The sequence below is a fragment of the Prionailurus viverrinus genome, chromosome F2 (genome assembly GCF_022837055.1).
Source record: "Prionailurus viverrinus isolate Anna chromosome F2, UM_Priviv_1.0, whole genome shotgun sequence".
Taxonomy (NCBI): Eukaryota; Metazoa; Chordata; class Mammalia; order Carnivora; family Felidae; genus Prionailurus; species Prionailurus viverrinus.
Genome location: NC_062578.1, coordinates 63,077,186 through 63,094,239, shown reverse-complemented (window position 1 = coordinate 63,094,239; position 17,054 = coordinate 63,077,186). Strand labels below are relative to the sequence as shown.

Below are 17,054 nucleotides of genomic sequence, written 5' to 3'. Positions count from 1 at the left end.
GGAAAGAAACCATGGGCTTCTTCCCAACATGCCAAGAAAGCCACAGTGGCCAGACTTTTAGAACACTGGACTTTGGTAAGACAATGGCCCATTTATAAACCTCAGTTCATTCTTGGAGAACCAGTAGGTTCAATTCCTCTTGATATCTCAAACTCTTCTGGTTTCTAAAGATGGCCATTCAATGATACATTTAGTAATTATTTACTTTGTATGAAAAAAATTTTTTAGTCTATCCCAGACATAACGATGCAATGCCTTATCCATGAACAAACCACTAAAGGTTTATTCCTGGCCAATCCTTTTCTCTTTCAATGAAAAAAAAAATCAATATAGAATCTGACTTGCTCTGAATTCAACTATTCTCTCTTAAAATAGATGAGACCGTTTATCCTTTAGTATCTACAACTTCTACTTATAAGCTATCCTTTACCAAGTTGCTAAAAACATTTTAGATAGCATCTACCTCACTAAATCAGATGAACAAAAAAGACTGAGTGATAGATTAGGGAGTGGAGTGGCTTTAAGTCCATGACTTCCGCACAGTGGGTAAACCCAGGAAGACTTCAGAATGGCCAATGCTTGAAGCTCTATCGTGGGGAGTCCAGGTCAAGGAAATCTTTGGCCTGAGGGTTGCAGGTGGAGCTTAGCTGTACCTAAGAAGACAAGGTACTGGTGTGCTATGTGCTATGTGCTATGTGCTATGTGCTATGTGCTATGTGCTATGTGCTGGTGACCAGTTGTTCCCAAGATAGCAAACCAAGACTTAATTGCAGTTTCAACCTCTTCAGGAGTAGGATTTTAAGCCAATCAATCTGGATTTTCATTATCCATAAAGTAATCTGTCACTGGGGCCTTCTCCAGCCTGCAAAGAAAGATGAGGTAATCTGCGTAAGACCTCCTGCCCTTCCCCCTCAGGGAAAGTGACCAGACCTGAAATATCCTTTCTTTTCTTTTGCTAATAACTTCTTGCTCTTGCCTCCCTCCTTCCTACAAAAATTCCTCAGAGCTCCCATCTACTTGCTAGATCTTCAAATTTACTCAAATTTTGTTTTTTAACAATATATATAACTATATATTTTTAAAATATGTACTATATATATATGTTTTAATATAATATTGCATATTCCAATATGCAAAATCTAGTGGTTAATCTTAAACAGAAACACGAGTGTAAAATATACAACTTCAAGGAGTTTTTTTCACCTAGTCTCTGTGGCCTCAACTTCATGATCTGGTATGAACCACAGGATTTTTCTTCTCTCACTGTCCCTTCTGGTAATGGTGATTGTCCTTTGCCCCTCAAGGCTGCCTTTCAATATTCTGACCTCAGCCCTGTGCTCTTCTACTTCTAGTCTTCTGCTTTCCTAAACTGCCTCTTTCACAACACGGCAAATGGCATGCATCAAAAGAGCAAATTAGGGATACTTGGGTGGCTCAGTCAGTAAAGCATCTGAGTTTGGCTCAGGTTATAATCTCACAGTTCATGACTTTAAGCCCCACGTCAGGCTCTCTGTTCTCAGAGAAGAGCCTGCTTGGGATCCTCTGTCCCCACCTTCTCTCTCTGCCTCCCCGACTTGTGCTCGCACAAGTGTGTGTGTGTGTGTGTGTGTGTGTGTGTGTGTGTGTGCGCGCGCGCGCGCGCGCGCGCGCTCTCTGTGTCAAAAATAAACGTTAAAAAAAAAGAGAAAATATTAAGTGGTCATGTGTGTGCATAAAACGAATGGGTTCCTGATCAAGTACAAAATAAATCTAAGTCCCTGGGACTCACTCTCTGTGAACCGGTTGAAATCATGCACAGAAGGTGATTTATATTCCTATAATAAAAAAGAAAAAAAAAACACCCTAAATCAAAGATCACATTATGAGAAATAAACCCACTGCCCCAATCAAAGAAGGGACTGGAGCACAGTGAAGGGAGGCTTTAATCAACATTGTTGCAAGAGCCATGTCTGATGGCCGGGCACCCTCTGAGCAGTCACAGCAGCTGATTTACCTGCTAGCGTGCGAGCCCCTCCCCTGATTCCTCATTGGCTGAGTACTACAGAGGTTACAGCCTTACCCGGAAGTCGCCCATGCCCATGGAAGGTGAAAAGTACGTTCCTTGAGGTGACACACAGACTTCAGTTCTTTGGCGCATACTCATTGCAAAGCCCGTGAAAATAAGCCCGCAAAAATGGAGAGAGGTAGAAGAACCAGGACGTGAAGTGTCTAAGACTTTGGGACTCATTTGGTTGGTGGCGGGGTGGGGGGGGGGGGGTGGCGGTGGTGGGGGGTACATATTTCCACTAGGTTGTAAACCTATTGCTGACTAGACAGCACTGCTTTTATTTGGTATTTCTGAAAATGAGTCATCTCACTTACTTTTCATAAAACTATTCAGTCCAAGAAGGTAGAGGTGCAAACTAAAGACTAAACAAGAAAAAGGGAAAAAAATGGAAGTATAAATTAATGGAAATGAAAACATAAAGACAATAAACAACCCAAAGGTTAATTCCTCAGAAAGACTAATTAAATTGATAAACCTCTAGTGACAGTAAGCAAAGAAAAAAAAAGAGAAAGAAAAGGCGCAAATAACTACTCATTCAGACATTCGAAATATAATGAGGACATTATAGGGTTGCTAGAAAAATACACGATGTGGTTCAATCTGAATTTCAGATAAACAACAGATAATGTTTTAGTTTAAGTATGTTCCAAATATTGTTTATCTGAAATAGATCAGAATAATTTTATATCTTTAAAGAAATTGAAACCATAGTTAAAAATGTTTCCACACCAACTCAGGACTCCAGGTCTAGTTGGAATCATCGAGAATTAATTCAAACATTTAAGCAAGTAATGATACCAATCTTACATAAAAATCTAACAAAGAATAGAAAAGCAAATACTTCCCAATTCATTTTATGAAGCCAGCATAAACTTGATAACAAACCAGAGAGAACATCACAATAATAATACATAAATCTGGCCATTTTACTTATCAAAAGTAGCACAAAAGACATATGATCCATAAAGATTATACAACACAACAAAGTAGGGTTTATTCTAGGAATGGAAGGTTAGTTTAACATTTTGAAGATCAGACAATGTTACTTACGTATTAATAGAAAAAAGGAAAAAATTATCTGATTTTGTCACATGTAGAAGAAAAAGCATGTGGTAAAATTCTGTTTGCGCAAGGATGTGTTGCCCATACCACGTTCTGACCACAGTGTGAACGGTTGGTTTGTAGTGTATGTAGAGTGATCAGAAGTATACGTAATACATAAATTAGCAATTCCAGACTTGTTCCAGGAGAAAATAATTTCAAACAAATGCAAAATTGAAAATAGTGTCACTGTGATGCGTATAAATTCTTTGGGGGAGCTATGCCTGCATTCCTGGAATCCTAAGAATAATGATAAGACACGAATGTTTTGGTTCAGACCACATGAGGCAAAGCTCTTTAAAAAGGTGACATTATGTCTGTTCTGCAATTAACAGGATGGTTATAAACCTCTGCCCCATGTCAATGATATCTTGAGAAGAAAAGCCCCATGCAAATAAAATGAACAGTAAATTGGGCAGAAACGACCAGGCTTTAGCTGGTTCTGCTTAGTGGTAGTGGTGGAGAGGTTGGGGAGAGATGTTGAGGAACTCACAAATGTAAGATCATAGCAGTTTAATCTTGGGTTATAAATAAGACAGCACAGTACAGAGGTCTGCCTTCATCAACCAGCAGAAGGGAATGAAATGTTCTAACATCCACGTTGTCATGGCTGCTGTTCCTCGTGGCCTTTCTTGCATGGGAGGAAGTCCTAGAACTGGAGCAAGTCTCCTTCCCTGGGTATGGTGGCTTTTGCAGATTGGCCTGGGTTCCCAGAAAGTAAGGCAGCCTTTTGTCTTAATTGCTCTTGGGTGGGCCTTGAGCCCGTCGAGGGGGTTAGACAAATAAACAAGAAACTCAACATAAGTCTTTATGTATAAAAAAAGGGGTTCTCCTACCTTGTTAATAACCACATTATATATTCAACTTTATGTTTAGATTTTTTTTTCATTTAATTTTATATTACAAGAATTCTTTCCCTTGAGGTCAGAGTCTTTATCATAGTTTTCCTGATGCCTGACACTTAAATAAAAGCAAGTTCAATATTAAAAACAATGTTAAGAGGTTGACTATACGGACACAAAGGTTGAAATGAGTTGAAAACTTTTAAGAAACATTAAGAGTAGAGTCGAATAAGATAAAGTTGAGAAGTATTGGGTAGGGTGTAGCAGCCTTACATGCCAGAGTTTAAACTTTAATCTCTCAAAACAACACTCCCTGTTCAAAAGCTTCACTGTGCTTATTGCAATGCTTTCCAACTTCTGTTCATCAGAACACAGGAATTACACAAAGGTGACTTAGGGTCTCAGTAATGGTTCGGTGGGTAGAAAGGGGAAGTGTGTGTAAGTTAATAGAAAGACCATTTAAATAATATTTCTGACGGTTCATTCCTACTCCAGCCAGAACAGCTATATATTTATCTATTTCTAACATCCTGAATTGCATAGAATATTTCATTTGGAAAAAAGCAGTTCACTTCCTTGGTTTGAAATCCATTGACTGTCTAGTGGTATTTCACTGCATGTTAAGAACAGGGAGAGATGCACAGACACCATTTAATAAGCTATTGCAATGGTAGAAAGGTGCAGGAGTAGCAGCTTGATCACAGATAGAGTGACTGAGCTGTCTAGATGCTCACCGATCCTGTTCCCTGGATCTTGTCTCACAGGAAGACTCTATTTCCCAGCCTTTTTTGCTGACAGTTTGGTTCTAGTTGGTTGGATTTGGCCAACTGGATGCAGATGGAAGTGATATATGCTATTTCCAGGCTTGTCCATAAAATGTCTTGCCTAATCTTCAGCATTCTCTTGTCCTCTATATCTCTTTCTCCATCTATTAGCAGGACGGTAACCAAATCAACTCTGAACCTGGAAGAGGTAGCAATCAGGTAGCAAACCTCACAGAGGCTCAAGATGGTGGTTCCTAGAGTCTCTGGCACCAAGGATCGCCATCAGTCAGGAATTTCCATCTTTGATTTTTGTGCTAATAAGCCACAAATGTTAGTTGGGTTAAGCCACTGAGATTTCAGAGTTTCTGTGTTACTATAACAGAGCCCACTGTGACCCATAAATATGGGGAAAGATATTTGGCATCCAAAGGATCATTTTCAACACATTTTTAACATTTTGAGTAACACTTAGACCGTGAAGTGAAAAAAAAAAAGTTAGAAAATAGAAGTGGGATGAATTTTTTACTTCATAAAACTTTTTATATATTATGTCTTAAGTTTTTTAATACAAAGTAAAATAAATATGACAACATAAGGAAAAAAGGTAGTAGGTTAATTATTTTAACTGCATCACTGTGCTTTTCAGAGGGGAAAATTTTATACCTAAATGTCGATCTACTGTAGTAATAAACAATAAAATTATAGTTTCCATTTTTCTAGCCTTAACATTCTACAAACTTATCAATGATTTTGTCAAAATTAATTTTGTTTACATATTTCTGTTCAATAGACGATAAAGACCTTTTTTGTCATCTGTTCGATGAGAGTTAATGGAAGAACACTTTTTAAATTAATTTTAATGTCATAAAGTTTCTTCTACATTAAGGAACAGATATACAAACAGCTAAGAAAACTCCTAAACGTAAGTGTAAGCCTGGCAAAGCTCCATAAAAGTCTTGTTTCATAATCAACTCCAGAAACTGCATACTGCCCATGTCTTTGTTTCATTGTCAAAAAAGTCCCATGAAACACTTTCGCCAGAAATTCATCTTAAATTTCTATTACATTTAGTAAAATCTCAGTATCTTTTTCTGCTTTAGGACTAGTATCCAGATCTTAATGAAAAGGATGATATTCAAATACTGTCTTGTTATTTCTCCAACAATGTAAGACAAGTATCTTTTCGTTATTACTCTGGTTAACTTTTCTTCTAATTGGATTTCTTTTTCTATGTAAATGTCCAATTCCTTACATTTTGCATATGTAATAGCCTATCCCCCTATTTCTGTGCAGCAGTCTTCAAGGAACAAGTTTGAAGCTTGCTGTATTCACTGCATCATTAAACTGATTCTGGCTGTCTGCAATTATTTTTAGGTCTTCATCACACCAGAAAAAATATATATAATTCAGAAAAGAAAAAAAACACATACAGATATCTTTATTTCCAATGTACTGTTCAAAAGTAAGAATATATAGCACCACAAGAGTTGGAAATATAAACTGCCCCAGAAGTAAGCTTAAAAGACTCTGAGCCATTACCAACTTCCTCTTGAAATGAACTTGGTAGCCAAGTACACGTGTGTTGGAGGCCAACAGTATAGCTGGGAGTTCTCTGAATTAACTACCACATGGAATGTTTATTGAAGAAGTGAATTGAGTGGGCTAATTTATTTTTATTTTTTAAATATTTTCTTTAACATTTACTCATTTTTGACAGAGACAGAGAGAGAGAAATAGAGAGAGAGAGAGAGAAAGCAATCAGGGGAAAGGCACAAAGAGAGGGAGACACACAATCTGAAGCAGGCCCCAGCCTCTGAGCTGTCAGCACAGAGCCTGACGCAGGGTTCCAACTCACTAGCCATGAGATCATGACTTGAGCTGAAGTCGGATGCTTAAACCACTGAGCCACCCAGATGCCCCAAGTGTGCCAATTTAAAGCATACGTAAATGTATGGAAACTCAGCTGCAATCATGGCAAGTATTTGGAAATCAGTAGACCAGAAAAAATACATATATTTTTTCAATGAAAAGTGCTTAAGAATTACTGGGCATGATGATAATTTAAAAGCCGGCCAACTTTTTGTCAGTTTCATTACATTTTTTAATTCTCTACAGGTAATGCACCCCCTGATTGTCTGTACTGCAGCTAGACTGAGTATCCAACCCCTTGTCACATACAGATGGATGATCATGCAACTATCCACTTATTGGAATGGAATCTAAGCAAGCCCTCAACAGACAGAGAGAGTTGCAATAGAACCAGGAAGCTGTGAATGGCTCTCTTGATGCCTTTATGCTTAAATCTGTAAAGTTTTTCACTACAATTATGTGGATAGAGTTTTATCACCCTGAATTCCAGGATCTCGTTAAAAAGTTGAGTCAAAACAACAGTCTTAGTTTCAATAGCTTCCTGGGAAAAGAAACATTTGCAGAAATTCCCGACCTGTGCCCCGGTGCCATCCACTTCCATGGGATCCAAGCCTTCTCCCTAACAATGGATTGTGGCATTTTCTTTAAACAGCCCTGTTCCCACACATGTCTGGTGAGACACACTCAAAAAAACAAACCAAACATAAACAGACAAAATGTGACTTTTGCTCAGTCACAGAAACCGCACTGCAGGTAGAGAAATAGGAATGTCCTCTTAATGCCATGTAACCCCTGCACCTGTTCCAAAGACAGCTCACCATCTACAAAAAGCAAGGCAACCACTTAACCGGTGGGAAAGAAGAGTGACCAAACCCAGCTGAGTTGCAGTGCAGAAATCCAGGAAAACATAATGAAGTAGAAGCTGGAATGATAGCTACATATGCAATGTCTTCCTTCCAGCTGGAGAAAAACCCTTATTCTTCCTATAAAGAACTCCTCTGGGGGGGTGCCTGGGTGGCTCAGTTGGTTGAGCATCTGACTTCAGCTCAGGTCATGATCTCACGGTTCGTGAGTTTGAGCCCACGTGGGGCTCTGTGCTGGCAGCCCAGGGCCTGGAGCCCGCTTCGGATTCTGTGTCTCCCTCTCTCTCTGCTCCTCTCCTGCTCACACACTCTTTCTTTCAAAAATAAATAAAGATTTAAAAAAAAAAAAAGTAAAAAAAAAAAAAGAACTCCTTTGGAAATATCATCTCTATGGAAGAAAGAAAAGTTCTAAGATTTCTAATTTCACTTCTGAGTTTCTTTTGTTTTTCCCCTACCCTGTCTAGCCACCCAGAGCTCAGTTAATCCTCCTGAAAATAAAATACTTTCGCAGTTGTTCTCAGCCTTATTCTCTTGGCCATTATGTTTTCATGCCAGCTCCTCAACCATGATTATATTGATCCACATATCAGTGAAACAAAGCCCAGAATAAGCCCAAGACCTTGGGATGCTCACCTCATAGCTCATTTTGACAGATTTATTTAAGGATTTTTGTTGTTGGTGGTATTGCTGGGTTTTTTGCTTTGCTTTGTTTTGTTTTTCACTCAACTTTGTTTCCTTTTCCAACTAAGTATATCTTCAGATTCAAAGCCAAATTCATATGTTTATGTAGTGGATTCACTGGAATTAGTCTCTATACAAGTTACCCCTCCCACCAAGTCACAGAGCACATCAGACCCTCCCTCCATGAACAGGACAAATTCCTGGTGTTCTAAAACTTCACTTAATGCCAAAGTGCAGTGTGGTGTGACTGCCATCTGCTGGCGTGGGGTTGACATTACAGTATGGACGACTGTGCACGCCAAGGCAAAATAATCAGGTGACACTTAAAAAACAAAAGCTTTCTCTGAAGAAATGAAAAACAAGATTCTTCATAATCCTTGTCTATCTTTAACACCCCAAAAATAAACCTGTACACTGCAAAAGCTGAAGAACAGTATAAAATTCGTTTACGGCAGATTTCCAAGTGCTAAATACAGTGAGGTTATCGGCTACTAACCGCCTCATTGTGGTGGAATCCATTACTGTAAACCTGGAGGGCAAACCTCATTGACTCTGGGATCCTCCCTGGTGAAGCCCATGGTGGGCTAACATGAAACCAGTAACAGGATAAGTGTCTTCCTTAAGATAAATGACAATTTCTATAACCTCTTTCCCTTTAAAGCAAAAGATTTTGTTTCTTAGAAGCCAAATAACAAAACATAAGCATTGATGTTTGGGGGAGGTAGAGAGGTGTTTTTTTTCCTCATTATAAAAGCCATTCTCCAATGTTTAAGAATAAGAATCATGCTTAAGAAATGTTTACACAAGCTCACCCTTGAAATCAGAGTCAGCCACTTTTTGCTTAGTCCTGACTCTTTTTTTCCAACCCTTCAGGATCTGTGAAAGTGCACAATTCATGGCCACGGAAGGCAAATGCCTACTGCTGATTCCAGTGGGCGTTGCCACTGATTTCCATGTCACAGAATGGAAACTTGTACAATTGTGAATAGACAACCACAGGGAAGAATTTCCCAGAGAGAACACCCCTGATGGTGGAACAAAACTTAACTTCTTGAAAGGACCTTATTCTTCACAGAAACAAAACATTCAACACTGAAGGCACTGTCTGCTATTAATCAGCATATATTTCTTCATCAAAGGCCATGGGAACTGAAACAAACTTCAAGTTGCATAAAACTAGAAGCATGTAATAAATAGCGTATTTTTATACATACATAAATATGGTTTACCCTATCCCCAATGTCTGTTTCTCCCTCAGCCTTCCCCAACTTAGAAAATGGCAAACACTGGCTCAGTGGCTTGACCCCCAAATGCAGGGAGCCATCTTTGCAAGCTCTGTGCCCTCACTCACCACATCCAATCCATCTCCAGGTCTTGGCAGCCCCAATTCAAAATCCAAATCTGTTTACATTTCTCCGTATCCACAGTGCCCATCTTAGTCCAGTCAGCTATGCCAAACACACACTAGCTGGACCCTATTTTCATTCTTCAACTCTCAGCAGTATGGCTGGAATTATCTTCTAAAATCTAAACCTCCAGTGGTGACCCTGGAATGAAATTCACAATCCACGCCATGGTTTACAAGCCTTTCCATGTCTTTGTTTCTACCTGTTATTCTTTATTTCCTTCATCTTCTTCTCTTTCCCTCATTCACTATACTCCAGCTACTCTGGCTTTCCTTCTGTTCTTTGAACTCTCCATGCCTGCCCCCACTTAGGAGTTTAAATATGCTTTTCTTCTGCAAGGTGCCAGATGTCCACATGATCAGCTCCTTCTTTTCATTCGGGTCTTCCAGAGACCATTACTCGGCGCTTCACCTCAATGCTCCTTCTGTGACCACCCTGTCAAAATCAGACCCTCTCTTTGTTCTATTTGCTTCATATTACTTATCATTATCAACAATTATCTTGTTCCTTTTAAAAAAAAAACTAAACGTATCACTTCTATTTAGATAAATCCATGAAAACAGGAACCCTGCTATCTTGTTTAACATTGTATCCCCAGTACCTAGATCAGACCTGGCATATGTTAAATACACACTAAATCAATGATTGAATGAATCTGTATGCATATTATGAAGAATGAATGAATGAATGGTGTATACACCATGCATCTCATTATATTTGCTTATAACAGAGTTTTCTCATAAGGAGGATAACTGGCTACTGTTAAAACTAACATTAAAACCGAACATAGTTTTTGATAAGTGTTTAGCGATGGCTCTGAGCTCTGCATGAGGAAGTGGGGTTACGTTTCCGGGAACACCAAGAGTAATGTCCTCATTCTCTGCTGCTTCCCAAGCCTTTAGTCCTAGCTTCCTGACTGCATCCCCACTCAGAAGAAATACAAAAGCCTTTAAGTGAACTAGACACCCCTCTTCTTAACAGGCAACTTAGTAAATACGGATTGTTACCCTGGTTCTCCCATTAGACAAATGGCTTAAGAAAAATCCTTCCAATCACATCCATTATTTCTCTGACAAGAGTTCTGCTAGATTCTATTTTCTCCATGTAATTATCTTCTCTGAGCTGTTTAGGCAACCTGTATTAGTCACAGTTAGATCAGAGAAGCGCAGCCACTAGGAGATTTATATAATAAGGGATTTATTATAGGGATTTGATCTTAGATGATTGTGGGTTAAAGCATCTACTGAGCTATGGCTTCTCAAAAAGGGAAGTCAGCTGGTCTGGCATCTGGGAATGGGAGGAGAATATGCAGTGAGGAAAGCAAGCTCACAAGGAACCCCGTAGGAATGGGCTGGAACCAAGGAGAATGGACAAGAATCCATATCAAAGTCTCACCACCTCTGAGCCTCTCACTTTGAGGATGGGAATAATGTGAAGGAGAAGCTGGTGTCCTTTGTCCTGGGGCTAACTGACCCAGGAATCAGAAAAATGGAAACAGGGAGTCTGGCTGGAGTTGCCCCATGCAAACAAGGTGTGCCAGCAGGTAAATGTCAACAGCCATGAGCTGCAACACCACTTCATACCATGCACTGATGTCTTGAGCATAAAAGGAGTATCATTATTGCTTCACTTCCACCTCCCAAATCTGGTGCAGAAGTCTTTTGTGACTCACCTCAGTCTGGAGCTATTCATGGAAGGGAATGTCAGGAATTCTAGTTCCAGATTAGCTAAACTGACACAATTTAAATCTACCACATAGCCCTTATGACTTGGTTCTCCAGAAAAATTCTTGGCTGGCATATTTATGAATCCAGCTATCATAACCAAATAGTTTTGTGATGTCAGGATACAAAGGAGAGACACAAGAGAATATCAGTACTGGAATGAGCTTACCCAGGAAGGTACAGAAACTTGCCCAGTCTCATAACTGCCCAGAGGCAGTGCAAGAAAGTGGTTTATTTGTCTGCTAACCCATTGTATGTGAACTGAGAAAGGCTTGTATGAAGCAGTAGAAATTCCCAGGTGGACCTGCCCCTAGTCTAACACATGCAGGCCTCCTTGAAGGCTGCATATGTGAACATATAGTAAACCATGACCTTGGTATTCTTTCTTCCTTAAAAAAATCATTGCATCACCTCTGTTCATTATTTTTATTTTGGCATTCACAATTTCGTTAAGCATTATACCTTTTATGATAATGGGATATCAGCAAATTCATCTGGCAATCAGGTGCAGGAATTTAAATTTTTCTTTCAAATTAGCTTTTCAATTAGTTTTAATTTGTGATGCTCCTACGTAAAAGGTTTGGGTAAATACAATCAAGGTACAGGTCACATTAAAGTTGATATTCTAAATGTTAGCCCTAAAAAAAGAAGTACAGTGTGTAATACTAAGAACATAATCTTTGGATTCATTGAGTCTCAGTTTCATGTAGAAGCTCTACCACATACCAGCTGTTGGGCCTACACCAAGTTTCCCAAACTCATAGGGACACTTTCCTTTTATTTAAAATATAAATCAGAGTGTTGTTAGGATTAAATGAGATCATTCATATACAATATTTACTACAGTGCCAGACGAATAGAAAGAGCATTAAAACAAGCCATTAATTACTATCATTGTTGTTATAATTGGCTCTATTAGTAATGGTGTTGTAGTAATAAATACTAATATAATTATTATTCATTAATATTGTTGATAGTAATTAATCATTAAGAATATGTTGGACCTGGGGTGCCTGGGTGGCTCAGTCGGTTGAGCGTCTGACTTCAGCTCAGGTCATGATCTCATGGTTTGTGAGTTCAAGCCCCCCATTGGGCTCTGCGCTGACAGTTCAGAGTCTGGAGCCTGCTTTGGATTCTGTGTCTCCCTCTCTGTCTGCCCCTCCCCCACTTGTGCTCTGTCTCTGTCAAAAATAAACATAAACATAAAAAAAAAAGAATATGTTGGACCCGAAGAACTGAATGTGGTACGAAACAACTTTTATAAGTTTTCTTATTGAAAAGGATAATTTATGTAATTCCTTTCAGAGGTCATATTAATGAAACTAGGGTTTAATATTTAAAAAAAACAACCACCCTGATGTTATCACCATAGGCCTTAGAGTCCCTTAGATTTCCCAATATAAGAATTGTTACACAAATTTCGACCCTAGGTTTTGGGATGAGAAATGGTAGTTGTATGAAATTAATGTATATTTTTGTCAACATCTTTTCTCTAGTTGTTTATCTTTCTTCCATCACTCAGGTTCCCCTTCAAAACTTGCAAATGCATATGAAAACATGACTGCTTATTCAACATCTTATCTTCAACTGCTCTGCAGGGCCCTCTGATATGGGAACAATTTATTCTGAAGCTATTGGGCCCCACCATAGACCCTCAGCCACCTTTTTTTTTTTTCCACTCTACAAATAATGCTGCACTGATAAGTGTTTTAGAAGCATTTCATTCAGGACTCTACACATTGCCTAATTTAGGAAGGTTTCCAAGCTTTCCTGAAGTCCTCATTCAGGGTCCTGCAGGTTGTTGACAAACACAGGATCACTCGAATCCAACTTCAGAGAATTCATTCTTCTGCTAGTTCCGTTGCTACCTTGACTTCTGTCTTTCTTTATTCACAATCCTGGCTTTAGCTCCATGTTTAGACATGTATCAGTGTGCTGACTTGAAAAATCAAAGATTTATTTCTTTTCCATATTATATGTCCACTGCAGGTTGCCAAGAGGTTCCTGCTCATGCTAGCATTCAGGGTCCCAAGTCTATGGAGCAGGCACCATATTCACCCATTGCCAGATGCTGTGCCAGCAGAGAAAGAGCTCTGAGGTGTGTTGCCTCAGCAATTAAATGCCCGACCCAAAGTGGCATGCATGGCTTCTTCTCATAACTCGTTGGCCAGAATGGCCACGTGGCCCCATCGAACCATAACAGGGCTTGGAAGCACCATTAAACTGGAAGGGGGTAAACTGGAAATGCCTGGGGAAGTCCTAATGACTACACATAGAATTGCTATTTTATTCCAAACAGCAATATCCTTCTTTTGTTTGAAAAACCGTAACTTGGGGCGCCTGGGTGGCGCAGTCGGTTAAGCGTCCGACTTCAGCCAGGTCACGATCTCGCGGTCTGTGAGTTTGAGCCCCGCATCAGGCTCTGGGCTGATGGCTCGGAGCCTGGAGCCTGTTTCCGATTCTGTGTCTCCCTCTCTCTCTGCCCCTCACCCGTTCATGCTCTGTCTCTCTCTGTCCCAAAAATAAATAAACGTTGAAAAAAAAAAAAAAAAAGAAAAACCGTAACTTTGAGAAGGTTGTTTATTTATTTCCTGTGGGGAATTTTGGTGGTAAGTCACAGGATATAAACATTATGTGAAAGGATTTCAAAATCAGGTAAGTATGTAGCATATTACATACCCTCAGATGCAAGTAAATTTCAGTCTAGGAGGGTTTCCAATAGCAAACTGCCATCTGATCCTGGAAAGCACCCTCATGTGGAGACTTACATACTCACCCTCTCCCCTCCAACTGAGATGAAAATGAAGACAACCCAGAGTGACAGACCTATTCAAGAGTCCTGCAAAGAACTAGACTTATAGTTTTGAACAAAATGCCTCCATGATGATGTGTCTTCATTTGAGAAAATGAGATTTGACCCTTTCACTTGATTTAGGCATGAGAATTCCAATTATTAGTCTAGGAGCCTGTATGCTTATGGCAATGATAGCAATCTAAATCTGCACTAACAGTAGCCACTAGCCACAAATGTACCTCTTTACACTTAAATGTAAATAAATTAAAATTAAACTACATTATATTAAAAATTCACTTCCTCAGTCATACTAGCCACATTTCGAGTGTTCAATAAGCCTGTGTACTTAGTGGCCACTGAATTGGAACAGCACAGATATCAAACATTCCCATCATTGCAGAAAGCTTCATTGAAGGGCTCCTTTGCTCTTGGAAACAGCTGAATGTTCCATATTTCCTGAAGTCATACTTTCAGAAGAGTAAGGTAACTTCCAAGATCTTAAAGAACTAAATTGAAACTCCTGACTGGAATATGCTAACAGTCGGTCTCTGGGGTTGGAACACTAATAGTTGGTCTTGCTTTTATCTCTCTCATTGGTTTGATATGCCTTGTACCTCAGTTGCAGAGAAGACCTATAGTAATACAAAAAAACAAAAACAAAAAAAAAACAGTTTAAATTCAAGGTTATCCAAGCTAGAAAAGGCAAGGAGGATATCAGAAATCCTACTGACTTGTCTCATTCCTACTATCCCTGTGCTTCATAGCTCCAGGATAAAACTCAGACTAAGAGGAAACTGGTATAAGATAGGCTTTATTTTTTTCTGTGAAAGTGTTATAGAAAGTCTAGGTCAAGAGTTATAATATATGATCATTTATTTTGATTTTCCTGTTAACTCACTCAAAAGCTTCCTTCCATGAAATTAAGAACATCTTACATCACTCAATCAGAATAAAGTGGTAGATCAGCCTGGGGGGGGGTGGTGAGAACCAAGAGGATATGACAAAGGAGCCCCAATTCTGCTCCTCCTCATGTATGATATTCATATAATCTGTGCATTGTTCTGCGAGACTGGTGTAGTTGGTGAGCCAAATGATGACCGTGGCCCTTGAAAACATGACTTGGCAGCTGGTCAGGTTTCACTTTCAGCTCTTGCTGCTTTGTTTTGGGAATGGAATACAGAAATACTACCAAACAAACAAGATGCATTTGCTGCGCCCCCAACTCCTCATTGCTGACCCCTCTCAGCTTCTGTTTAATCAGGCACCTTTTCCCCATTTACACAAAGGCTGTTGCCGCACAAACGAAAGCTTATTTTTCACCACCTCCTATAAGTTTGTCAAGATTCAGTGACAGGACTGAGGATCTAATTATAAATGGCTTAAGTACTCTATCTGATTGGAGCAGACATTTCTCTGGATGAGTTTTATTGAACCATGGTGTATTTTAGGCCATGATATGCTCATTCTCTACAACCTACACATACTCAACAAAACTTCACCTTTTTTTTTTGCAACTGGGCAAAAAAGAGGAAGATTTTAATCAAGGCACTGGCAAATGCTCTACCTTTTTGCAGCCCAACTCCTGATATTATAATGACAGGAAGACCTTTAAGGAATACTCATGAAACATGAGGTATGCATGTCTAGTAGGTACTGTGAAACATTTTACCATTGAATATAAAGCTGTAGTCATCAGGAGTTGTTGCTATGAATATTCATATTGTGCCAGCATCTGCAGTGACCAGCATTGAGTCTATTTCTAAAGGATCGAAACTTGAACATGATGGTTAGAAGCCCAGCCCTAGGGTCAGAGGGGTTAAAATATTAGCAATGTCGCTTTGTTACTGTGATTTGGGAAAAATTATCTTATCTCTCCAGGGTTTTCTTTTCTTTTCTTTTCTTTTCTTTTCTTTTCTTTTTTTCTTTTCTTTTTCTCTTCTCTTCTCTTCTCTTCTCTTCTCTTCTCTTCTCTTCTCTTCTCTTTTCTTCCTTTCCTTGCCTTTCCTTTTTTCTTTTCTTGTCACTTATAAGATTCAGAAAGCAATATGTCAGGGTGGTTGTAAGGATTAGAAGTAATAGATGAAGGGGCGCCTGGTGGTTTAGTCAGTTAAGTGTCCGACTCTTGACTTTGGCTCAGGTCATGATCTCACAGTTTGTGAGTTTGAGCCCTGCATTGTACAGATCCTGCTTGAGATTGTTCTCTCTCCCTCTCTGTCCCTCCCCTGCTTGCACTGTCTCTCTCTCTCTCAAAATAAATAAATAAAACTTAAGAAAAAAAGAAGTAATGGATAAAAAGTGTCTGACATATGGCAGGAGGTCAATGGATGTTGTTGCCATTATGTTGTGGCTGCTCTTGGTCATGAGCAAGACAGTGCCACGTGCTTTAGGATGTAAATATGCTTATGGAAGGTGCAGTGACATCACAAACTCTGGAAAGTGAAAGTACTTTTGCCTGATCATTAGAGATATACTTTACGCACTGAAGAAATAAAGGACTGACTCCCCCCGTACGACTGGACTTAGTGACAAGCAAACCACTGTCACATGAAGTACCATCCTAACCTCCATATGCGCAATGTGGGAACTCCTCCCCTTTGAGAGAGAGGTCATCCTGGTAGAGGCTTTTTTGTTGTTTGCTGCTGTGGCTATTATTGTGTTTAATGCCCTGGATTTGAAATCTGGAATCCAAGGTTTGAATTCCAGCCCTGTCATTAACAAGTTGTGTGACCTTAGCTGCTAAGTCTCTTGGTCTCACTGAATCTCAATTTCCTCAGCTATAAAAATGGACGTTGTTTTGAGCAATGTAATACTTGGACTTTTGAAAATGCTTTGCAAACTGTAAATGCTAGTTAGGGTGTGGCTTAAGCACAAGTCACCAGGAGATGTTGCTGCAATGCAACTATGTTACCAAATGGGCTACTATGCAACTGGTCTCCTGGGATTTTACTGTTTGTTGGTATTAG

The 17,054-nt window shown here is 39.4% G+C and overlaps 1 long non-coding RNA gene across 2 annotated transcripts in view; it reads right to left on the bottom strand.

The window, feature by feature from the left end:
* The window catches only part of LOC125156640 (uncharacterized), a 114,422-nt gene that overhangs the window by 10,251 nt on the left and 87,117 nt on the right, over positions 1-17,054 (bottom strand). The window contains exon 4 of one of the 2 annotated variants that reach the window (XR_007148714.1): positions 13,900-14,723. The exons of the other annotated variant lie outside the window; for it this stretch is intronic. This is a non-coding gene — a long non-coding RNA (uncharacterized LOC125156640). Of the gene's footprint in view, positions 1-13,899; positions 14,724-17,054 lie in introns of those variants that run through there. 2 annotated transcript variants of the gene reach the window in all.